General features: G+C 37.1%; 1 protein-coding gene across 1 annotated transcript in view; it reads right to left on the bottom strand.

Annotated features, from left to right (window-relative positions):
- The window catches only part of LOC135072118 (uncharacterized), a 357723-nt gene that overhangs the window by 230965 nt on the left and 99526 nt on the right, over positions 1-27232 (bottom strand). The gene's annotated exons all lie outside the window — the stretch shown is intronic.

Here is a 27232-nt window from a genome sequence, read left to right as displayed (position 1 = left end):
CATGGTATGCAGCTAAATGCATCAAATAAATTATTAAGTAAATACTTTTATCCTTCTTACTGTTAGAATTTTGCTGTGTGTAGGTTTTTCATATCCAGATTTATTCTTAGAGATGTTTTCTTTGTGTAATGAAGTACTACTAACTTAATTTAGTAGTAAGTAGGCAATACTTACCACATTTAGTTTCAACAAATGTCATAATAATACGAGTAAGTACTTTAGTAAGTCCTGTTCTTTATATTTTTAAAAATTATTTTGGGACTGGATGGCGCAATACAGGGTGGAATTTTATAATGCCACCTAGAGGGAAAGTACTTTTAATATTGTAGATAGAACCTTTTTCTCAAAGAAAACATTCCTTTATTTTTGAAAAGAAATAGAACTACATTCAAAGATTTACAAACATTTTCTTGCCACACCCAGAATCAAACCAACTGAAATCTATTAAAAATTACAACCTGTACTTTTATTGCATCAATTGTTAGGGTTAAGTATAAGGATGAAATCTCTTTAACAAACTTGATAAATCAAATGAAATGAAAACCATGAAATCTTAAATTATTTTATTTATGTACAGAATACATTGTATGGTATGGTAGACAATTTTCGAAAATCTTTCAATGCAGTTCTCTTTCTTTTCAAAAACAAAGAAATGTTTTCTTTCAGTAAAATTTTCTATCTTAGTATTATGAGTACTTACTGATATGTAACTACCATCCTAGACTGCATCTCACTTAACACCAGGTGCGATTGCGGTCAAATACCTGCCTTGTCTAGCATAAAAAAAACTTTCCCTCTAGGTGGCATTACAAAATTCCACCCTGTATATCCAATAATATTTATTTATTTAATTAATAACTACAATTTATAACACACAAAAGTTAGTGAGATGGTTGAAAGAAATTTCGGTAAAGGGGGTAAAACGGGATCCACGCGTACGAAGTCGCGGGAGGCCGCTAGTTATTTCATAATGCGCGCTCGTTGCCTCGCACAAGTACCTATACAGGGTGGAAACGTTAAGTGATCTCACTCGATTATTTCTAAACTATACAAGATATCGAAAAACTGATTACTGAATCTGAAAGTGCTTCACAAGCTCTTTCAAACGGTACCAATAATAGGTTACAGAATAAACTGGATCTATCCGAAAATTCTATGTTTCCAGCTTTCTTTTTTATTATTTTCTATAATAATTTTGACGTTCATAAGTGCCACTTGTGGTCTAAACTGAATAAATACTTTTGATTTTGATTTTGATTTTTGATACATTTAGTACAGAAACAGGCATGGCACTCATGTCTTGATAATATTATAGCAAGTAAAGCCTTAAACCAATGTTTTCAAAGAATCATTTTGAATAAGAATGCAATTTACGAGTTCATTTTAAGTGTTTATTATTTAATAAAAAAAATTAATACTTTCAATATTGTTTGGCTGGCATACATTTAGTATGGAGGCTGGAAACATTTAATTTTTTGATAGATCCAGTTAATTCTGTAACCTATTATTGGTACCGTTGGATAGAGCTAGTGAAGCACTTTCAGGATCAGTAACCAGCTTTTCGATATCTTGTATAGTTTAGAAATAATCGAATGAGATCACTTATCGTTTCCACCCTGTATAACCTATGTATGTACAAGTTACTGATTATTGCTTTAGAAATAATAAGAATTAAAATCTATAAAAATGTGTAGAATATAACTACCCACAAGGGCTGCTCCCATGTGGTGGGGCTTATCACTCTGCCAGATGGGTAGGATTATATGAGTTGAGAACGCGGGACATTACCAGGAGTATTGGCGTGTGCCTCAAACATTCGTCAGCGGTCCCTATTCGGTCTCACACAAGGAAAACGTCATTACGTTTTCGGCTTTCAGTGTGCGGCATGAATGTATTGTCCTGGTGGCCACTGTTCGAGGCCTATTAAAAGGGCAGGGGATGAAGAAGTCGATTGGTCATGTGGAAGACTACAGCCGGCAGAAAATGGTCGTTACCTACCTAAGTGGGCTTTCTGGAGCGGTATTATGACCCGTAGCCCGTCAATGCTAGTGTCATCCGGTTGGCAAATGACCATGCTACCCAATGTCGCAGTCACTATGCCTAGACAGCCTCCACCACTCGCCACTGGTACCTCCGGAGTCGTCCTGTGAAACTACCCTTAGTGTAATTAAACGCACTGCCCTCTAATCTATAGATATAAACCAGTTAACCAAGTGCGTGTCGTGCCACGCGCAGTGTAGGGTTTCGTAGTTGCCCGTCGTTACCGCAATATATTTCTGAAGCAAGCAATTAGTACTTCATCTTAACACTTTTAATGGGGGGACGCCCTAAGTTACTCGAACAAAAATTGGCTTCAATAAAGTGCTAGGTACTTTAATATTTTGCAAACGGGAACCGTTTAAATAAAAAAATAGTCTTAGAAACCCCTAAGCCATTATAAAAGACCTATCCAACGATACCCCACAAATGGGGTAGAAGATGAAAAAAAAATCCCCACTTTATATAGGGAAGCTACCCTAAAAAATATTTTTAAAAATTTTGTTTTATTACTTTGTCGGCATGATTAGAATACATACCAATGGTAAATGGTAAAGTGGCAATACCTCCTAACTAACAATACTAAAATTTTTTAAGAAATCGATTTAATTTCCTGTGGACATTTTCCATTCGAAATTTTTCTCCTAACTGATATTTATTTATAGATAGCAATAAAACTTTGTGGAAATAGCTGCTATATGCGCAAGTAATATTCTTATAACACTGGGCTGCAGTCCTGTCTTAAATATTAAAATTAAATGTATGGAAAGAAAGAAAGAAAGAAACATTTATTGCCATGGACATCACAGAAGACAAAAGATGTAAATAATAGAAAAAAAAGTAAATAAGACATAGGTGACATAAAACATACAATGAAAGTGAAAGTAAACTGAGCAGTGCCACCCTGTCGCACAGCGATGTCCATCGCAACGGGACCCCACTCAGCATATGCCGTGGCCCCCGGTGAGGGAGGCCACGACGTTGGTTTTCAGTGTGGCGATTTTCGTTCTTTGAACTATCGTTCGGCCTTGGGTCTCGCCTTAGTAAGCTCCTGTATATAATTTGTATCGAGAATTTAGTTCGGTTACGAAAGCGATTGACAGCTTGGCGGCCATCTTGGATTTTCAAAATTTTGTATTTTTTCTTTGATCTGGACTACTTTCCGCACCGAACCCCATTTTTACTTTTTCTCTAAGTTTACCGAGTTCCGAACAGCAATGCCTTAAAAACCTCATGTCCAAAAATTGTGTAATCCCGTAACTCCAAGTGTTGCCAGGTCATCGAGATAAAAATGGTCAAATGTCATTTGTTTCACTTATTTGCACACGTTTCAGTAAAAAAAATCATCACCGGAAATCATTATTTCCATTTCTTTCATAAAATATAAGGATCAAATCTCCAACAATATGGCAACATTGCAAAAATTTCTTTACCCAAGCGATACCTCTTGACAAGACACATGAACGCCTCATACAACCCAATTTTCGCGAATATTGCCAACTACCCTAATAATGCATTTTAAAAATCAGAAAAATGAAACTTTTTACCAGTTGGCCGCTTGCTCCGCCGCCATCTTGATTTGCCATGATTTTTTATTTTTCTAATAATTAGGGTCATTTAACTGACCAAACACCATTTTTAGATTTTTTCTGCCATATCTCCATCTGTCCGTTCCTTAACTATAAAGATACCTACCCATGTCGCAATAAATACTCTTTCTCATAGCTTCCAGTGTTGCCAGGTGATCGAGAAGAAAATGGTCAAATAACCTTTTTAGGATTACTTTGCACGAGTTCACGTTCAAATTTTTGACCGGAACTCATTATTTGCATTTTTTAAATTTTTTTTGACCAAATCTCCCAAAATATGGCAACACTGGTGAAACTTCTTTACCCAAGCGACACCTCTTGACAAAACACACATACAATTCGACTTTCCCAGATGTTACCAACTACCTGAAAAAAGCATTGGAAAAATAAAAAATCTGAAACTTTTTACAAAATGGCCGCGCACTCGGTCGCCATTTTGATTTTCTGATATTTCGGATTTTTCCTATAATGTGGGTCGTATAACCGACTAAACCCCATTTTCAGACTTTTTCTGCCATAACTCCTTCTGTCCGTCCTTAACTTTAAAGACACCCATGTCGCAAAAAATACTTTTCCCCATAACTTCCAGTGTTGCCAGGTGATCGAGATGAAAATGGTCAAATGTCATTTGCACGACCCCTTTGCAGAAGGCGTCATCCAAATTTTTGACCGGAAGTCGTTATTTCTACCAGTTTTTTGGACCAAATCTCTCAAAGTATGGCAACACTGGAGAAATTTTGTCACCCAAGCGACACCTCTTGACAAGACACACAACCGCCTCATACAACTCGGCTTTCCAAAATGTTGCCAACTACTCGAAAAATTAATTCCTAAATTTCGAAATTTTCAACTTTTTACAAAATGGCCGCCCGCTCAGCCGCCATCTTGATTTTTTTACATTGCGGATTTTTCCCATAATTTAGATCGCATATCCGACAAAACCTCATTTTTAGTTTTTTTCTGCCACAACTCCTTCTGTCTGTCCTTAACTTTAAAGTCAGACATGTCGCGAAAATTTGTTTTCCCCGTAACTTTCAGTGTTGCCAGACTTTTTTGATAAAAATAGTGAAATGTCATTCGGGTCCCCAATCGTCACCAAACTGCATACCTACTTTTTGGAATTTCTAGAAATTTCCATTTTCTACTATCCGAGGCCGTGATGGAAAAATTTCTACCAAAATGGCAGTTTTTTCCGATTCATAGCAATACTCGAGGCACAGACCAACAATCGCTCGGAACATTGTACCCTACTCCGGTGTCGCCATCTACCGGAAAATTGGTGTGAAACTTTATGGAATTTCATAATCGCAACAAAATGGCCGACGGCTCAGCCGCCATCTTGTTTTTTGATAATCTGTGAATGTGGCTCTTAAGAAGACTATACATGTCACAAATATTCAAAAGAAATTTTCAAAAACCATTGCGCAACTCAGAATGACAACTCCCTAAACACACCCCTGAAATCTAATTTTCAATCCAAGATGGCGGCGCGGCCATTTTGTTTTTCCGTTTTTTTCTCACATTTTCGAACACCAAATGACAACTTCAACCGGCCCCCAAAAAATAAAAAAATCAGGACGAAAAATGAAAAAGTTGGTGTGTCAAAACGGGCCGCCATTTTGTTTTTTAGTCCAAAAAATCTGATAAGCTGCGTGTTGAAAAATCTAGTTCGAAACAAGTGCTGTTACTCGTACCCTCCTCCTCTCTAAACCCCCCAAAAATGGCCATGATCAGTGAGTCAGTCATTGAGTAGTAATCGTGCTAAGCATACAATTTGTATGGAGAGATTAGTTCAATTACGAAAACGGCTGAAAATATGGCGGCCATCTTGGATTTTTAAAATTTTGCATTTTTCCCTTAATCTGGACCATTTTCCGCGCCGAACCCCATTTTTACTTTTTTTCTATCCTCACCCAGTCCCGAGGAGCAACGCCTTAAAAACACCCATGTCACAAAATTTTGTGTTCCCGTAATTCCCAGTGTTGCCAGGTGATCGAGATGAAAATGGTCAAATGTCATTAGTTTGATCTATTTGCAGGAGGCGTCATCCAAATTTTTGACCGAAAGTCGTTATTTCAATTTTTTTCATTTTTGGATCAAATCTCTCAAAGTATGGCAACACTGGAAATTGTTGTTTTTCTAAACGACACTCCTTAACAAACTACGAAATCGCCCCAAACAACTCGACTTTAGCAAATGTTGCCAACTGCCCGAAAAATGCATTTGAAAAATCAGAAAACTGAAACATTTTACAAAATGGCCGCCCGCTCAGCCGCCATCTTGATTTTCTGACATTTCAGATTTTTCCCATAATCTGGGTCGTATAACCGACTAAACTCCATTTTTAGTTTTTTCCTGCCAAATCTCCTTCTGTCCGTCCTCGCCTTTTTCTACGTTAGCTAAGCCCCCCTGCATACAATTTGTATGGAGAATTTAGTCCCTTTAGGAAAACGGGTGAACGCTTGGCGGCCATCTTGGATTTCCAAAATTTTGCATTTTTGCCTTAATCTGGACCATTTTCCGCGCCGAACCCCATTTTTACTTTTTTTCTAACTTTACCCAATCCCGAATTCATTTGTTTCTACAATTCCTCATTCCTCCGTTGTCCCAAAACTTTGAGTTCCTGTAACTCCCAGTGTTGCCAGGTGATCGAGTTGAAAATGGTCAAATGTCATTAGTTTGACCTATTTGCAGGAGGCGTCATCCAAATTTCTGACCGAAAGTCGTTATTTCCATTTTTTACATTTTTGGACCAAAACTCTCAAAGTATGGCAACACTGGAAATTTTAGTTTTCCCAAACGATACTCCTTGACAAACTACGTAATCGCCCCATACAACTCGACTTTCCCAAATGTTGCCAACTGCCCGAAAAATGCATTTGAAAAATGAAAAATCTGAAACTTTTTACAAAATGGCCGCTTACTCGGTCGCCATCTTGATTTTCTGACATTTCGGATTTTTCCCATAGTCTGGATCGTATAACCGACCAAACCACATTTTTGGATTTTTTCTGCCACATCTCCTTCTGTCCGTCCTTAACTTTAAAGACACCCATGTCGAAAAAAATACTTTTCCCCGTAACTCCCAGTGTTGCCAGGTGATCGAGATGAAAATGGTCAAATGTCATTTGCACGACCCCTTTGCAGGAGGCGTCGTCCAAATTTTTGACCGGAAGTCGTTATTTCTACTTTCGACATTTTTGGACCAAATCTCCTAAGGTATGGCAACACTGGAGAAATTTCTTCACCCAAGCGAAACCTCTCGACAGGACACACAACCGCCTCATACAACTCGACTTTCTAAAGTGTTGCCAACTACTCGAAAAAAGAGTTCCAAAATTTCGAAATTTTCAACTTTTTACAAAATGGCCGCCCACGCCGCCGCCATCTTGATTTTCTGACATTTCGGATTTTTCCCATAATCTGGGTCGTATATCAAACCAAACGTCATTTTTATTTTTTTTCTGCCACAATTCTTTCTGTCTGTCACTAACTTTAAAGTCACCCATGTCGCAAAAAAAACTTTTCCCCATAACTTTCAGTGTTGCCAGACTTTTTTGATAAAAATGGTAAAATGTCATTCGGGTCCCCAAACGTCACCAAACTGCATACCAAGTTTTTGGAATTTTTGGAAATTTCCATTTTCTACTATCCGGGGCCGTGGTGGAAAATTTTCTACCAAAATGGTAGTTTTTTCCAATTTATGGCAACACTCGAGAAACAGACCAACAATCGCCCGGAACATTGTACCCCACTCCGGTGTCGCCATCTACCGGAAAATTCGTGTCAAAATTTGGGAATTTTTTGATCGCAACAAAATGGCCGACAGCTCAGCCGCCATCTTGTTTTTTGATAATCTGTGCATGTGGCTCTAAAGAAGACTATACATGTCACAAACACCCAAAAGAAATTTTCAAAAACAATTGCGCATCTCGGAGTGACACCTCCCTAAAAACACCTCGAAATCGCATTTTCAATCCAAGATGGCGGCGCGGCCATTTTGTTTTTTTAATTTTTTCTCAATTTTTTTAACACATCTTGGCAACCAAAATAAACTCCCAAAAAGGAAAAAATTCAGGATGAAAAACAAAAAAGTTGTTGTCTCAAAAAATGCCGCCATTTTGTTTTTTGGTTCAAAAAATCTAAAAAACCTGGGTGTCAAAAAATCTAGTTTAAAATAAACACCAACAATTTTACCCCTCTCCCCTCTAAATACCCCAAAAATACCCCTGATCAGTGAGTGAGTCAGTCAGTGGTAATCGAGCTTTATATATTATAGACTAGCTTTGGTCGCCCGCTACGCGGGCTACAAAAGCTAGATCTGCGATGCTGGCCGCTCCGGGCTTCGCCCTACGCGGCGCTCGGCCTGCGGCCTCGCATTCGGAGCTCGGCCTTCGGCCTCGCAAAAATTACAGGGGGCGTTTATCGTTTGTCGCAAGGCTCTTTTGCTTTTTTGACGCAACACAAGTAAATCTATGGCGACTGTCGGGATTTGAACTATGGCTCGGCCTTCGGCCTCGCCTTTCTGTCTGTCACTGGACTCTAGTCCTTTTTTGACGCATTAAAATTTAATGTATGGCGACTCTTGGGCTTTAAACTATCGCTCGGCCTTCGGCCTCGCCTTTTTCTACGTTAGCTGAGCCCCCCTGCATACAATTTGTATGGAGAATTTAGTCCCTTTAGGAAAACGGGTGAACGCTTGGCGGCCATCTTGGATTTCCAAAATTTTGCATTTTTGCCTTAATCTGGACCATTTTCCGCGCCGAACCCCATTTTTACTTTTTTTCTAACTTCACCCTATCCCGAATTCATTTGTTTCTACAATTCCTTATTCCTCCGATGTCCCAAAACTTTGAGTTCCCCTAACTCCCAGTGTTGCCAGGTGATCGAGATAAAAATAGTCAAATGTCATTAGTTTGACCTATTTGCAGGAGGCGTCATCCAAATTTCTGACCGGAAGTCGGTATTTCCATTTTTTACATTTTTGGACCAAAACTCTCAAAGTATGGCAACACTGGAAATTTTTGTTTTCCCAAACGATACTCCTTGACAAATCACGTAATCGCCCCATACAACCTGACTTTCCCAAATGTTGCCAACTGCCCGAAAAATGCATTTGAAAAATCAGAAATCTGAAACTTTTTACAAAATGGCCGCTCACTCGGTCGCCATCTTGATTTTCTATGATTTCGGATTTTTCCCATAGTCTGGGTCGTATAACCGACCAAACCCCATTTTTGGTTTTATTCTGCCATATCTCCTTCTGTCCGTCCTTAACTTTAAAGACACCCATGTCGAAAAAAATACTTTTCCTAGTAGCTCCCAGTGTTGCCAGGTGATCGAGATGAAAATGGTCAAATGACATTTGCACGACCCCTTTGCAGGAGGCGTCATCCAAATTTTTGACCGGAAGTCGTTATTTCTACTTTCGACATTTTTGGACCAAATCTCCCAAAGTGTGGCAACACTGGGGAAATTTCTTCACCCAAGCGAAACATCTCGACAAGACACACAACCGCCTCATACAACTCGACTTTCCAAAATGTTGCCAACTACTCGAAAAATGAATTCCAAAATTTCGAAATTTTCAACTTTTTACAAAATGGCCGCCCACGCCGCCGCCATCTTGATTTTCTGACATTTCGGATTTTTCCCATAATCTGGGTCGTATATGCGACCAAACGTCATTTTTATTTTTTTTCTGCCATAATTGTTTCTGTCCGTCACTAACTTTAAAGACACCCATGTCGCAAAAAAAACTTTTCCCCATAACTTTCAGTGTTGCCAGACTTTTTTTATAAAAATGGTGAAATGTCATTCGGGTCCCCAAATGTCACCAGACTGCATACCAAGTTTTTGGAATTTTTGGAAATTTCCATTTTCTACTATCCGGGGCCGTGGTGGAAAATTTTCTACCAAAATGGTAGTTTTTTCCGATTCATGGCAACACTCGAATAACAGACCAACAATCGCCCGGAACATTGTACCCCACTCCGGTGTCGCCATCTACCCGAAAATTGCTGTCAAACTTTGACAATTTTTATGCTCGCAACAAAATGGCCGACGGCTCAGCCGCCATCTTGTTTTTTGATAATCTGTGAATGGGGCTCTTAAGAAGACTATACATGTCACAAGAACTCAAAAGAAATTTTCAAAAACAATTGCGCATTTCGGAATGACACCTCCCCAAAAACACCCCTGAAAACGCGTTTTCAATCCAAGATGGCGGCGCGGCCATTTTGTTTTTCCATTTTTTTCTCAATTTTTTTAACACACCTTGGCAACCCCAACAAACTCTCAAAAAAGAAAAAATTCAGGATGAAAAACAAAAAAGTTGTTGTCTCAAAAAATGCCGCCATATTGTTTTTTGGTTCAAAAAATCCAGTAAAGCTGTCAGTCAAAAAATCTAGTTAAAAACAAACACTAACAATTTTACCCCTCTCCCCGCTAAATACCCTAAAAATACCCCTGATCAGTCAGTGAGTGAGTGAGTAGGAATCGAGCTTTATATATTATAGATTAGTAAGATTTTCATTTAGCACAGCCCTAAGTCAAATGCGCACGCGCAGCATTAGCGTCGCCGGCGACGTGAGCCTGAGTTACTCGATCCCGACGTCGATGTCACCCGGAAAATTGTCGCCAATCGATTTGCATAAAATTAAACCGATATTCGAATCCTGAAACTGATCCGAATTGACGGTAGTTAGAACCGGATTGAATTAATAAAATAGCACTTGGATCATACAATGTATCAGTCAATTTACATAGAAAAGAGGAAATGTTTTCTAAATCTATACAGGAAACATTGAGCTCTTTTTATTTATGCCAGGAAATCATAGTGACCTGGTATTATCATATTATATTGGTTTGTGTAGTCTCATAATACAAGGCAAATAACAAAGTTATGTAAAATGATTGGTCTTCCAGCGACTTGGATCACTTTTAGCTAGGTCCTTGTTTATTATGTTTTTTATTAATAAATTGAACACCAAATCAACAAAAATCTACTCTAGAATTTAAGGGTGGGCCCAGTTGCCGAAAGAAAAAAATATTTAAAAGTTAAATCCGGCGACTTGGCCCATGAACCAAGCTAAAAGTTGGCCAAGTATAAATTCTCTTTCAAAGAAACAAAAACATTAATTAGAAAACAACTGTGTAATGCTAATACAGTAATTTATTATTTACTAATGTCAATAAATCGATCCTAACTGTACCTCCAATTAAAGTCCACGTGAAATATCTGACACTATAAAAAGCGATTTAGTATCTAAACCAGCCTTTGACCCCGAACTTAGCTCAGGCTTCGATAGAGACATTTAGACAAAGACAATAAAATGAGCAGTAAATGAAACGACCAGTGATGGGGCACGAGTCGATGGATTTATTCGATGATTGCTCGTTTTTATTAATCAATCGTAAAATTTAATGTCATCATCGAAGAAATGTAATGGGAAGTCATCGAAGGTGATGAATGAAATATCATACCACATAATCAAGTAAGAGAAAGAAAGTTACTTAAAAAATTAATAAAGAAGGTTAGATATTAAAATGTGCAATGGACATATTTCATTTTTTAAATTAATTAACAATAAGAAGAATTTTTGCCGACAGTTGATAAATACGGTCTTTGAACTATTATAGGGCAGTTCGGTTTTAAAGGTTCTCGTCAGTCCAGTGTTAATATGTTAATACAACGATCTAGTCACGATCCCATCCAGTCGTTTTGGGCCACTTATTCCGCTTACGCTTTTGACACGTTTATAATCTTTATTCCGACGAGCTTTGGTTCCTTAAGTCGATATGCAACTTTAGGTAGACTTTAAATGCATACCGTTAATGTCCCGTTTTGGGTCGTGAGAAAAGTTAGGAGAATTTAGAAGCGTAGTTTAAAAAGATCAGTTTTTAAACCATCACTGAAATCGGATCTACATTTATCTCTTTCTCTAAGTAAACTTTAATAGACTGTTTTGCACCCATATTTTTCTGATTACTTTGGGCCAATTTCCCGGATGATACAAAGGTTTAGTAAGGTTTCTAGTGGCCAAAACACACACACCATCAGATTACCACCACATTAAAAATACTAAGAACTTTTAATAAATACGTACACATACGAGTATACCACAGCAAACTATCAGATAAAACTCTACCTACGTCCTACGGAATTTCAACTTAGTTTTCACTTTTATCGACAATATCTCGATATCGATGTTACACAGGTGATTCACTAAGATACAATCTAACAGCTTGTCGGCACGTATAATCGTCCGTGACTACAATGCACTATTTTATGGCTTAATGGCTCTATCCAGCTCATAGTCGATCTAGAAAGTGGACTGGGCTGTGTCTAGACCGAACTTTTATGCAATGAATCAAGATCAATTATTGCAGTTACGTAACCAATGCAATCAAACGTTTGACTTTATTGTGGAGGAAATGATAAAATTGCTTTATTTGTGGCAATTAAGTTGATTTGTTGATTTAAAAATGTAACACAACGAGTAGATTTCTGTAGTTTCTTTTGCTTTTGGTCTTAACCCTACAAGGCACCCAGTTCCATTTGTGGAACACCGACTTTAATCGTTCCTATAGCTATAAAACAATTAGTAGCGACATCTTTTGCATCTTATTAGAAGCTACTGACATTTAGCAATGTAGTAATACGAAGTTTTACCTAAAGATGTCGTTCGTATTTTGGTTGTAGTGCACTAAGTGTGAAATTTGAATGAAAGTGACAAGTTAGTCGTTTGTCTAAATTCAAAAATAAATGAAAAATAGTTATTGAACAGTTTTGATTAGAAAAAAAATACTCTGTGTTATAAAGAAGTGTATATTTTGCAGAGGTAAGTTGTATTTTTTATTACAATAGTAAACGTATTAGTAAATCACATTTTTATTGTAGTTCCACATACGGTACGTTGAGCTTTAGTGTCCGTTTTTACTTACGTACTTACGACAACTTACCATATGAATATTTTGATTTTATTGCAGATAATGTCGCGAAGAAGATTGCGTAATGGAGAAATTGAGGGTTTCTTAAATATTCATTCTGGGAGTGATGTGGAAGTGATGATGACATCGAAAAATATCAGTCCATCCAAAACTTTTTACACTCTGGACTACACTGCTGGACAAAGACCTCCCCCAAGAATTTCCACGAAGACCGGTCCTGTGCTGCTCGCATCCAGGTACCTCCCGCGACCTTCACCAGATCGTCGGTCCACCTAGTGGGAGGCTACCCTCGCTTTGTCTACCGGCTCATGGTCGCCACTCAAGAACTTTCCTGCCCCAGTGGCCATCAGCTCTACGAGCTATGTGCCCCGCGTACTGCCACTTGATTTTAGCGATTCTGCGGGCTATGTCAGTCACTCGGGTTCTCCTACGGATCTCCTCATTTCTGATTCGATCACGCAGGGAAACTCCGAGTATAGCACGCTCCATCGCCCTTTGGGTGACCTGGAGCCAAGTACATCAATACTACCTCCTCGTGATGTCAGTCGTGATGGGTTTGAGCATTTCCTATTTGGGGTGAAAAAAGACAACGATGCAAATATCCTGGTTCCAAAGTAAAACGTCCTTATCTCAAATGTCACGTAGAACTTTTCCTAAATAAATATAATAACTAATTATTGTTTTAGATCTTTTCATCAATAAAAAATAACAAATTTATGATATTATTCATATGATTATGTTTATTATAAATTGTAATAATATAAAAAAGTGAAATAGATAATAGTTATTTCATTTTATTAAGAATAATAATTTTAATTATTAATACCAAAAATTATAGTTAAGGCTCAGGGTACCGTATGTGGAACTAAAATAAAAAGTTGATTTTTCAGTAAAATATGATTTTATTTTTATTTTTATAAGTTTTTCCTATCTTCTCATCACTAATTACAACCAATATATTTTTGTCGCGCACTAAAAAAAAATTGAGCCTTGTAGGGAATAGGAAGTTCATCGTTTGAGCCAGAAAGTTAAATACTTTTTCAGCCAAGTGACGTCCACTGCTGGACAAAGACCGGGACCTATCGAGTACCAAAAACAGGAAAATAGGAAGTAGTATAATTATTTTAAGTGTGTAACATAACATAAAATACTACATGATTATGTTTTGGATGTCAATTTCTTCATGATCATCATCCTTTTAGCCATAGGACGTCTACTGGCGAACATAGGCCTCCTCCAATGTTTTCCATGTTGACCGGTTGGCAGTGGCGGGGCAAGACCTAAATTTGATGTGGGCAAGACAGATTTCGCGAGGCCTTGTTCTGTGGCGAACTGAATTATAAAAAAAGTAGGTAATAATAAAAAAACAATGAACACTGACAAGTTTTTATTCATAAAAATACAAATTAGATTAATATTAAAAAAAATTTTTTTTGAGGCGCGACACAGTGGATCGAAATGGCAATAAAGTGGACATAGGGATTTTTTCCGGAAAATCGAATTTTAAAAATTGCCAATCGATAGGCCTTTATAGTTCCAAAATACTGGACTGTCCTGTCGATGACATTGACAGTGGGGCGCCACTGTCAATACCGGATCGCTGGTTCAGATTTTTGACATGTTGGAAACCATATAGTTGAACCAGTGGCGGCGTAGCATAGGTTGGCACCCGGGGCGGCACCCCTCCCCCCCCCCCCCCCGTCATAATATAAATTATAGCCTAAGGCACCCCAGAATGGCACCCCCCTGTCATGACATCACGACCGTCCTTGCCATGCAGATGCGTCAGTGAGTACTAATCTGCGCGACTTTGTCACCCCCTGATGCTTGGCACCCGGGGCGGACCGCCCCCACCGCCCCCCCCCCTTACGCCGCTACTGAGTTGAACGATGGTAGCGCCCCCCTGTCATTGAGTTTGGTGGGACAGTTCAGCGTGGGTCATCTATACTCACTCATCACGACATGTCATATCACATTTTTCTCTAAACCTGATACTTTAACTTAAAAAAAATAATTTGTGTTTTTTTTGTATGAAACGAGACATAAAGTACTAATTTTCTCCGAAGACCTGCTAGATTGTGACTTGAAACAACCTAGGTCGGTATAACTGCATTATTTACTAATATTCTAAGTTATTTCCAGCTGCTCCAAACCGCAACTTGGCCTGTTAAACGATTCCGAAAAAAAATTAAAATTGACTCTTCTTGTAATTCTATTTTAGTACTTTTTTTTAGAAAAAGCGTCTATTACGGTACTAGAAAGTGATTTTATCGTTAGGTGACATCGTTATCTATTCTCAGAATCTGTTAAACCCTTTCTTTCCTATCAGCACATGACTTCAAAACAACAATGAAGTTACACATACCTTGTAATTAACGTGTTTTGCGAATAAGCAGATAATGGTCAGGGGTGTGGGTAAAAAACAGATAAGGATTGTTTATTGGTCTTAAATTTAGTTAGGGCTGTGTAACGTCACCAATAAAATTCAACTTTAAATGCGGTTTTTAACATGTAATTACAATGGAAGCTATTGTGAATAATATAGATTTGTTCGTAGTCTTAAGAAATACGTTAAAACCTTTGATAGACAGTGAGGAACTTTATAATCACCTTTTGCATAAAATGGTACAATTAACAGAAGAAAACAGTGTTAAGTTAAAAAAGTTTTGCCGGAATTTTTGTACTAATCTTAATGGACGACGGACAAACAGTCATCTATCTCTTCCCCAATTTTTAAGAAGAAACAGTGATTGGCTTGAATCTCCAATTAACTGGGTCTGACGCGCTCACAATGTATGAAAATGTTTGTTTTTGAATGTTTCCCGCTAGGGGCGCTGTACAATCCGTCATACATTTAATGTTATTTTTTGACGCGCTCAATGTAAACTCACACTAGGCCCTCAGATCTTTTTAATAGAATAAGACTCACTTATACGCGCCACACAGCTTTATTTCTGTTTCGGAGTTAATTTATGTAACGGTTTCCTCGGGATAAAGGAAGTAGTCGAAGCATGTAGTGTAGAAGTGGCACGTTTTCTTTAATTGCATTTATATTTGACTAACACCAATATTGTTGGGGCACCATGATTGTGTCAGAAGAAAATCTCTAAAGTTCGCGTCGTGGAAGGTGCGATTTATTTGATGTTGAGTGTAGTTGCCAGACCCAGTTAATTGGAGATTCAAGCCAATGACTGTTTCTTCTTAAAATTTGGGGAAGAGATAGATGACTGTTTGTCCATCTTCCATTAAGATTAGTACAAAAATTCCGGAAAAACTTTTTTAACTTAACACTGTTTTCTTCTGTTAAATGTACCATTTTCTGCAAAAGGTGATTATAAAGTTCCTCACTGTCTATCAAAGGTTTTAACGTATTTCTTAAGACTACGAACAAATCTATATTATTCACAATAGTTTCCATTGTAATTACATGTTAAAAACCGCATTTAATGTTGAATTTTATTGGTGACGTTACACAGCCCTAACTAAATTTAAGACAAATAAACAATCCTTATCTGTTTTTTACCGACACCCCTGACCATTATCCGCTTATTCTCAAAACACGTTAATTACGAGGTATGTGTAACTTCATTGTTGTTTTGAAGTCATGTGCTGATAGGAAAGAAAGAGTTTAACAGATTCTGAGAATAGATAACAATGTCACCTAACGATAAAATCACTTTCTAGTACCGTAATAGACTAAAAAGTACTAAAATAGAATTACAAGAAGAGTCAATTTTAAATTTTTTTCGGAATCGTTTAACAGGCCAAGTTGCGGTTTGGAGCAGCTGGAAATAGCTTAGAATATTAGTAAATAATGCAGTTATACCGACCTAGGTTGTTTCAAGTCACGATCTAGCAGGTCTTTGGAGAAAATTAGTACTTTATGTCTCGTTCCATACAAAAAAAACACAAATTATTTTTTTTAAGCTAAAGTATCAGGTTTAGAGAAAAATGTGATATGACATGTCGTGATGAGTGAGCAAAGGCCTATCGATTGGCAATTTTTAAAATTCGATTTTCCGGAAAAAATCCCTATGTCCACTTTATTGCCATTTCGATCCACTGTGCGCGAGGCCCCTTGTACCGCGAGGCCGTAGGCGGTGGCCCACGTCGCCCACGCCTTACGCCGCCTCTGCCGGTTGGTAACAGCCTGCGTCCGTCTTCGTGATTAAATTGAACTAATCGGAATGAAGCAAATCAAACTTTCGAACACCTAGAGTCATGAAAATGCAGGAACTATCACTAATTAGAGAACACGGACACTGTGTTACGAAAACGTTTTATAGCGATGAGCAGACCGAGAACCGAGAAGTCGATAAAGTATCGATTTCAATTACGCAACCAGGCGATGACATATCGGCACAGCAAACAGATAAACTCGACTTCCGCGTGCATGTCGGTGCCAGCGTCCAGGGGAGATAGCTGATGCGGTTTCCGCTGCGCGAGAGCAGATAACTCAAAAACAATTTGCCGATACCTTGTAGGTGTAGTGACTGTTGATTTTCTAACAAATACAAACGTATAGATCATAGAATAAGTCATTTTACAATTATAAAGTTTTTTTCAAAATATTTGTCACCAGCTTTTAAGAGAAGTCGGGACCGAAAGAACATCCCTAATTTATGTATAAAGAAAGGAGGCCTAATAAGGTCTTTCTAGGAGTGTGTTCTCCTATATAGACGTGTGTCTTTTGGCTGAAACGTGAAATTGTGAACTCTGTTAGTTTATAATATAACGCGTTAGATTGTAAACTAACAGTGGGTTAGGTTAGGTTAGATTATAATTTAACTACGTCAGATTAAAATCTGACGGAATACACAATTTTACGGTGACATATACAATTCAGGCCTTCAAGGCAGGGATCAAGTTTCTTCTTCAAAGTCACTCTTCCGTTAAAAATGTAAAAACATCGAAGATCATTTCGATCAAAAACAGATTGAAATTTGACAGATGAAGGACGGATTTGGATTGGGATTGATTATAGCAATCCGGCCTCAGAGTAAATAAAAGCTACTTATCTGATTCTTCAAATCTGTATTCTATGAATTCCATACCTCTCTAACCCCGACACCATAGACAGAAGTACAGAGAAGCGGGTGTAAATAAACCTGGTCCTTTCTTATGTTCGGATTTCCCTTGACCACTTCTAACTTTTGTCGGCCGTTTGGTGTAGTGGTTCGAAACGGACTACTATTCCGGAGGTAGCGGGTTGGATTCCCGCACAGTACAAACATTTGTGTGCATGAACATATTTGTTTGTATTGGACTGGGTGTTTTCTAAGTATAATAAGTATGTATTTACAAAAAAAAGTATTTAAGTATGTTTATATCCGTTGTCTATTTAGTACCCATAGTATAAGCTTTGCTTAGTTTGGGACTAGAAGCGCAGTGTAAAATGTCCAAGGATATTCTAATTTATTTATTTACTTTTCTCAACAAAAAAATCTAATCTCAAATCTGTATTCTATGAATTCCATGCCTCTCTAACCCCTACCATAGACAGAAGTACAGCGAGGCGGGCGGTGAACTTTCTAGCGTGGGCGCAACTCCCGCGCGCTAATTAGCGAACGCAGACGCATCGGCGCGGATCGAGGAACCAGGAATCGTAGAAACAAATAAATAATTTAATATGTACCTGGAATCGCGCAAATAAAGAACTTTGATTTGATTTTAAAATGAGAAATCAAATCAAACGTGGTCGCCCCAAGCAAACTTGGCGGCGCATTGTGGCAGACGAGCCGAAGAAGATCGGCAAGACTTGGAGCGAGATCAAACGCGAAGCTCAAGACCGAACGCGATGGAGGACTGTTGTGGACGCCCTCTGCCCCATCTAGGGGACATAGGACCTTAAGTCAAGTAAGTCAAAAATGAGAAATGGTGCTGATGAAAGATATGATTGGAAAGCTCATTTTATCATCACGATAGAGTAAGTATGAAAATTATAAGAATTAGTATTTTCAGGAATGGGAGTTGCGCGCATCGGCGCGGATCGAAGAACCAGGAATCGGATACAAATAAATATGAAAATGAGAAATGTTGCGGTAGTAAAACATATGATTAGAAAGCTCATATTGAGAAACTAAAATAGTTTATAAGAACATCGTGATAGAGCAATAAGAATAATTATAAACATTTCTATTTTCAGGAATAAAAGTTGCGAAAAGATTGTGTGAATCCAACACAAAGATCTTCCTATACCACATATTCTTCCAATGTAGGGTAGTTGTCTCTTATCAGAATTCAGTCTCGTTTAGTATGATAAATACATTTCAAATAGATTAACATAGGAGATGTCACACTGTCGTCGCAAGAAAAGTCTTGGTAAACATTTCGATTTGAAACTGTGAAAATATTGATTTGTTTTCCTAAATTTCTACCCGTAGGACAAAGATATCAAGAAATCAAAATATGCCTCGTCCATTCATACAACCTCCCTGCAGTATCATCTTGAAGGCTCACTTTCTCGAGATATAATTTAGCAAGACTCACATCGCCTTTGGTGCTAGACAAGTCTGCGTATAGTATAAGTGGCTCCCAACCCAAACGAAAGTGACTAATCGTAATAGTACCTACTTAAAAAAAAATTAAATTTAAAATTGTGTTTACTTTTCTAAAACCTGAAATTCTTGACCTATGAAGCTCTTTGGCTGAGTTGCACCACCTAACTTTGACCGTAACTTTAACGATAACCTTTTTTTTTGTATAGAGTTTGACAGATTTTTGACGTTTGTCAAAGTTAAAGTAAGATGGTGGAACCCAGCCTTAATGAGTTATTTTAATTTGACCAAAATTGTGCTGTATCTTTTATTTATTTCTTTTTCTTTTCTTTTGTTTTTGTAGTGTCTTCTATGTATCTATGAAAGAAATAATCGAACTGTCTATTTATTTCAAAACAGAAGTTAATAAACGCAATTGGAATAGTATCAGAATATTTTTGCCCGAAATCGGTACATTTTCGAGTCACGCACGTTGTTCTTTGGTAGAGACAGTCCTGTTCCAAATGAGAAGTATGGAATGACGTCATCTATTTTCCTGAGTCGTCTAGGCTTGAAAATGAAAAGAGGCATTTTACGGTTAAGAACTTTTTTATGACACTATAAAAACGACTTTTTATAGTCAAGCTCCATCGTTAATAACCTAATGTACCGTCATCACATCAGCGGTGCTGACTATTAATGTCAGAATTTACATTGTTGTCATGGATACTTTCCATTTAATCGATAAGCATTACGTATTTTAGCACCTACAGTTGGATTCAATGCTCAAATACAACGCCACTTTTTATTTAAAGTTATTTGCCCATTGAACAATTAAAATTTGGGTCAAATTTAGTCATCAGACCCAATTTTAGTCTCATATGAACGCTTACAGCGAAGAAAGTAAGTACAGATACCGTTTGATTTTCTCTTTCAGTTAAAACCTTTGGGCCAAGCAGAAATTAGCTACCAGACCAAATTTTTTTTCTCACATATGGATGTCACCAGCAAAGAATAAAAATAAAATATGTATCATTTGTACTTCTCTACATCGACAAAAACATATCGATAGTATTCTATTATTTATTAGTACTAAACCCTGATCGAATTAATCGCGTAACGGTGCCGATTAGTCGTAATAAAACCGAAATTTGTTAACAATGAGCTGTTCAAGCCTATTTAAGGATGTAATGCATAATTATCAGCTAACGATCTTTCAAATAACTGGTTTCCTTTAAACTAGATAGTGTTACCCAATGCAAAAAGAAGCAGTGTAGTCGGTACTAACAGACTTAATATATTCAGTAAATTAGGATTAACATTGGGACCCAATTGATGTCCCAAATATGCATCTCAACATTATCATTAACTTTGCTAACTTAGGATCATTGATGAGATCATCATAACTCAAGTAACTTATGATTCTGTATTTTTGGATTAAATCAGGTGAGGTTCTTCAAAAATTAAGGACCAGAAGAATAAAATGGCAGTTGTCTGCAGAATGCTGAAAATGTTTTTTTTACAGTTTATATTTAAAGTCAATTTCTTACGTAACTTCCTTTTATAATTCTTAAGCCATGAATCTTTAATTTAATATTCGTGTTATAAATCCGTGTGTCAAAGTTCTATTGGACCTTCTGTATTTTCAGTTCATTATATTGTCTGGAAAATTATATAACACCGGTTCGTATGTAATAGTTTCTTAACACGACGGTTAATTAGCAGAAATGTTGGATCGGAGGTGGTGAAAGCATTGTTTTGGTTCGGCTATTGAATTGGATGAACTGGGTCTCATTCACGAAATTGACTAACTATAATTTTATGGTTATCATTGGCTATGTTTTTATTGCCGAGGGTCAAGAACTCAAGAATCATGATAATTATGTGAAAAACTTTATGCTGAACTTTGATTGCTGAAGTTTGGTTTATTCCAATTAACACTAAACAACACTAAGGCTGGGTTGCACCACCTTACTTTAACTTTGACAAATGTCAAAAATCTGTCAAAATCCATACAAAAAACGCCGGTAAAGCTCACTTGATTGTATTCGTCGGAGACTTTGCGATGAAAATGGAAATGCCTTATAACCATTATGGTTAAATTAAATCTTTGTATATGTCAAACCGGCACGTGTGTTAGATCTTTTATTTATATCATACGCTTTTTTTTATAAAATAGCTCAGAAAAATTGTTCCACAGTATATTTTCCAAGTAAATAGGCCGATTTATATGTTGCACGTGTATCACAGGTATTAAATTGCAGATTCATTACCCGCACAGCTTTTCCGTACACGTAATTTCTAGTTAAATTTGCTTACATATAATAATATGAACCCGTAGATATCGTTTCTTATGGCTTGACCTACAATGTTGCTAAAGGGTCCCAATTAAGATGGGTTCAATAGGCCCAAACCCAGCTGATTGCAAAAAGTGTGATAGGGAGTAACAAAAATAGTGTCAAAAAGTGTTGGTATTAACTAAATAAGACTTGAATCTCGATTTCCGGTAATTACATATTGTTATCTAGAAGTAACAGTTGTAAAGAAATATGAGTACTTCCAAAAATCAAACTCTTGTAAAATACTTTGGCGTAAAATCTATCTTGCATAGCTTTTGTCAATTTTTGGCGTAACATTTGCAAGCTTTTATTTTTTTATTTCAGAGATATCAAGAGGTCCTTCGTGCTAAGCTAAATTCGCTTGTGTTACGAGTAGGTTAACCACAATATATCAGCGCGGCGGCGGGGTCCGAACCAGCGTTCCTCAGATCTCGAGTCGACCAGTCCGACACACCTGCTTTCCCTGGATGGTGTGATACCAAGCGATCCAGAAGAAAGAAAGAAGATCCAGAAGGTAAGAAGCGACCCTACTCAATCTAATCCCATTGCACAAGGGTGGAGGCGGCGTGGGTAGAAGTATGCATAATTAGAAAGCCCAACATAACTAGACCCGCTCTTTCTCGCTATACTCGAAAACACACGAATAAAACCTAACAGTCAAAGGAAACTAAGGCTCAACATAAACTGGTCTTGGAAACAAAGACAGTTAATTTGTCTAGGTTTATAATTAGGTTCCATGAAATTGATTCCGTGTGAACGATAATCATTGTCGATTTAATTGGGTTTTTATGATTTAATTAGTTTATAACACTGTCTAATTAAAGTGCAAAAAATATGTCGTTGTTTTTGCAGTAGATATTTTTTTGGAATGGTGGTGGACACAGGTCCAAAAGTTTAACAAAAATTAAAGGCAATGAAAGAATTATTCATAGTTATGTTTTTTTAAATCTGGTATTGGAATTGGGGTTCGAATGGAAAGTCTGCTTAATCATCATCATCATCATCATTTCAGCCATAGGACGTCCACTGCTGAACATAGGCCTCCCCCAGTCTGCTTATTTTATTTCAAACATTGATTCTTCTCATTTTCTTTGAAATAAATTTGATTTGCGTATTAAAAATCACTTTTATTTACATTTTTAACAAACAAATTACATTATTCTTTAGTTTATACGATATTTTTGGGAGTTCTGGTGGGTATCGGGATGGGTTTGGATGTAATGGGCAGGCACTTCAGGCAACAGGAAAGCTGTAAATAAAAACAAGGGCAATTTAATAATCATCATAAAGACCATCTTAGGAGCCAGGAGTCTGGTTTGGCTCATCAATAATAAGTTTTTAGATTTTAAACTTTCGCCTTCCATTGCAATTAGAATAGATGAACACGGGTCTCAGTATGACAATTTTATATGAGTACCTACTAATGTAACTCACATAAATAAGTCTCAATTAGAATACTAATAAGTAGGTTTTTATCATGCGTAATGTAATCAGCAAGAAACTTTACTAAACATTTTAACACATCAAAATAATAAAACTGTTTTCATTCAAGTTTAATACCCTTTTAGAGGAGCAAATACACAAAAGGGTTAAAGATACGCATAAACGTTTTTTGCTCCATCTCTGAGCTATTAAATTACGTTTAAGTGTACACCCACAGCTTTACATACGCATTTGACTATGACATATTGAAAAAAATATTACAAAACGATTAGGACTCGGGTCATTGACACGGCTATCCGCGATAGCTAGTGATGAGACAAAAAATTATACAATCGAATCTCAGTCGTAGGATTTGTATCGTGAATTTATTTATATGACGTATATTTATTTATGCAAATGTAACGATCGAGTTACGTTTATTTGCTGTTTTTTTATCGTTTAACAATTGGCTCCATTCAAATTTAATATCCAAATAGCTCAACAAGTTTAACAATGTCGCAAGGCAGATCTCTATGTTGTTACTATCATTTTCCAAAAGCAACAAAAAATAGTCCCAAAGCTCAGACAGGACAGGCAGGCAACATTGTGCACTTTTATAAAACAGGGTAATAAAACGATAAGATGCCTACTACTTATCTTGAATTCCTACACAGAATTGAAGAACAATCGATAAAAAAAACGAATTTATTTTTGCAGCACTAACACAATTATAGTGACGCAACCGTTGCGTTATCGATAGAGGTTGCGTTGTATAATCGTTCGATGCACTGTCTCGATAAATGCGAGGTGTTGTTTTATTCAGCGCCAGACAGGCTTATGGATTTATGCAGATGAGCGCAAGGGGCTTAAATGTTACGTTGTGTTTGCTCTGTTGCAAAATTGTCTGGGTGTTACTTATGGCTATGTTTCAGACTTGCACCCAAGGTTTGGGTAGTGCTTAAACCATTTCGATTCATTATTTTGTTTAAGATTTGGAAGTAAAAAGGAAAAAGCTTGAAAAAAAAAAACTAGTTATAGAATCTGATATCTGATACTGTAGTAACATTTTCATACTTTTAATATCGTGTCATTTTGTAGAAAATAAGTACATTTCAAATCAAGAGAACATTGCATGAAAATTATACTAACTACAATACTAATGATCGACTTTCTAGCTCAGACAGTTCTCAGAAACGGCCGGACTAGAACCAGCTCATATCGTCGGGCGATCATATCGATATTCCGAGATGTAGATCGGCCGTCGTATAATCGTCGTTGATATCAGATCGACGCGTGTCGTGTGGGCCGGCCGCACAACGCCTGTTTGACTAAGTGCCAGACGCGAGGGTTACCAACCTCTGCTTGCGGTATGATTTATCGATATTAGATTGCGGTGGTCACGGGACAACCGTAATGGATGTACGGTCAGTAGATAAGATGCAATAATGATGTGTACATAGATGTGAGTATGCATTAGATGAAGTTGGAGGAGTAATATTTTGTTATGTAATGATTATATTGATATGTAAACAAAAACCTTTTGGGAGGCCTTTGTATAGTGGTGACTAGACCAGATGAGCCTGTCCGTTAAAAAAAAAGATTTTAACGTTGATAAAATAACCCAAAAAACCTACATTTACTTACTAATATGGAGGTCAGAAGGCTATATTCTGCTTACCTGTAAGAGAGAAAAAACACAATTAGTCGATGTTTTCAGGTATGCATTTTCTTAACTAAATAAAATCACAAAGTTCTTTCCCATTCATTGGACACTCACTGGGAAGTGAGAAAGTGGATAAAAATAAGGGTCTCAAACGGTTTAAAATATTCAAATACATTATATTGATGTTAATAAATACACACATTATCCTTACTCATGTTTTAACAAAAAATTGCCAATTCATTTCTTAACATAACCTAACATAAGCAATAAGCATACAGGAAACAAAGGTACAAAAACATCAACATGAAATGGGCAAGTACTAAGAATGAATAATGTGAGGGGGATTTTAGAGGCAAATGGGCAGTGTAATATTATAATGAAACGAATGCCTCTTTCAAATTAAACTTATTTAATTTCTAACTGTTGATAATTGTCATTTTTTTAACCTACATTAAAAAAGGCGGTACTCAATTCGACTGTATGTTTTTTTATTACAACGCAGTCGTCATACAATTTTCCGTGTGCGGTTCTGCAAACGGACTACATACACAGCTTCAACCAAACTACGCATTGTCATTGGTCGCGCGTTCTGTCATTGGCCTATGATCGCGTCGGCGATGGCGATCTGCACGCGATGGTTTGGTTGAAGCTTAACATCCGGCTCAAAACGTTCAAACTTATTGGAAAGAGCCTTAATGCCTGTATATTCAAAACTACGGTAACGCGTTGGTGTGAAGGTCACATCCTCGCCACTGGCCCGGTCACGGCCGTATTGATTAGCGGGGAAAACGGAAAGCTTTCATAAAAGCTTTTATTGTCTATGAATCAGAGCTTTTGCTCTATGAATTATGTAGATAATATTTCTTTCTCTATCGATTACAACATGTACGAGCATATCGTTAGTAGTTGTTAATGAGAATGAGGTACAGATTTAAAACTGTTGATTTTGACTAATAGGATTTTCATGATATGCATAAACATGACTTAGTCACCGTCATTACGATTTTAACCTATGGCAGTCAACAGATATTATATCTTTTTGAGATCATTGGACCGTGAACTAGGGGGATAAAATAGACAATGTTATATAACACAAAGTAACATCTTATACCTGTTCATTGCTTCTTAGTCTTACAGATAACGAAATTTAATTGCTATAAGCCAAGTCTAAGGCACTCTAAAGTTACTTTAGAATTCATTATAACTCATCACTTTCAAGACGGCTTCCAATAAAATTACGATAACGTAACGTTCTTAGCTCTATAAAACTAATTGAGGCACTCAAACTCACCTCCCTCGTAACAATAGCTTTTAACCTGGCCTTTGAGCCATAAAACTGCGTATCTGATCCAAGGTCGAGGTGAATCGGAAAGCACAAGGATAGGTCGGGTATATGGGGCAGTGAAATGGGTCAGTAATGGTAGGGTTGGGCATTCCCAACCCTGCTAGCTGCATTGAGCTTTTACACGGTATGACTGGCAATGAGCTGTATTAGTTCATTTGATGGAGAACAAAATTTAGTAGAATGCTTAAAATATGGTATGAAGTTAGATTTGTGTGAAGTGGATTAATGTATTGTAAGACCGTGTCATGAACGTGATTTGGTCATAAATAGAAGTATGAATTTGAAAAAATCTATTGCTTCCTTTTCTTTATTTGAAAGCAACCATTTTCGTCTGAAAAAAGTAAAAGATAATTTAAATTTTGTTCAAATGCCCTTCTCTTGAGGGCTCTTCTACTAGTCCTACTAATATTATAATCTTACTAATCCTACTAATATTATAAATGCGAAAGTTTGGATGTCTAGATGTCTGGATGGATGTTTGTTATTCTTTCACGCAAATACTTACGGACGGATTTTGAAGAAACTTTACAGTATTATTCTTTATAACGCAGAATAATATATAGGCTATAATTTATGACGATCGGAGACAAACCAAAGTTCACGCGGGTGAAGCCGCGAGCAAAAGCTAGTTACCTATATTTTATGATTGTGCTAGCCACCAATAAGATAATTGAGCAACAAAGTTGCAATCGGTACCTGAGTACAACATTGTACCGAGCTTTATTCATGTCTCAATAAAGCCATTATTTAACAAGACAGATCATGGAATACAAAAACTCATTTTAATATTAAAACACACGACATTAAATTTTGTCGTTTACATTGTTCGGTTTCAATGAAATATGTCAAGAAGCACACAGTGCTCCGCAGAAATGCAAACAAAAACACAAAATGCCCATGGAATTCAGAAACAATTCGACAATGGCGAGCACAATCGGAATTACGGATTTAAGAAACAATGGAAGATGCAAATTGTGAAGCGTGCATTAATTTATTGAGGCGCAAAAAATATGGAACGTGCTCCGTTGAGTACGTGTAGGGTTGACAAAGGATTGTAATTACAACTAAACATAGTAATTTTGATAGGTAAACATTATCACCAACACTATCTTCTAACTCAATAGTGATTTTATTAAAAAAATAGTCTTCACCAAATGATTGACGAGTCTCTTGAATCTGGCTCGATGAGGGCACGATTGTTTGGAAATTTCACTTATATGATGTCATGTAAAGTTCCAAAACCATATTGGGAAACATAATTTAAGTGAACGAGGTCTTAAACAGGTAGATACAGTGCTATTATTTTAACAAAGAGAATCTAGTAGTTAGCTTTTTGTTATCCAAATGCAAGAAAGATTTGAGTGAAAAGAAAAGAGCAAATTCATTCGAAAATTAATATTGATAACCCT

This window comes from Ostrinia nubilalis, chromosome 5 (genome assembly GCF_963855985.1).
Source record: "Ostrinia nubilalis chromosome 5, ilOstNubi1.1, whole genome shotgun sequence".
In the NCBI taxonomy this organism is placed as follows: domain Eukaryota; kingdom Metazoa; phylum Arthropoda; class Insecta; order Lepidoptera; family Crambidae; genus Ostrinia; species Ostrinia nubilalis.
Note: the sequence above shows the minus strand (reverse complement) of the source record. Positions and strands in the feature narration are given on the sequence as shown.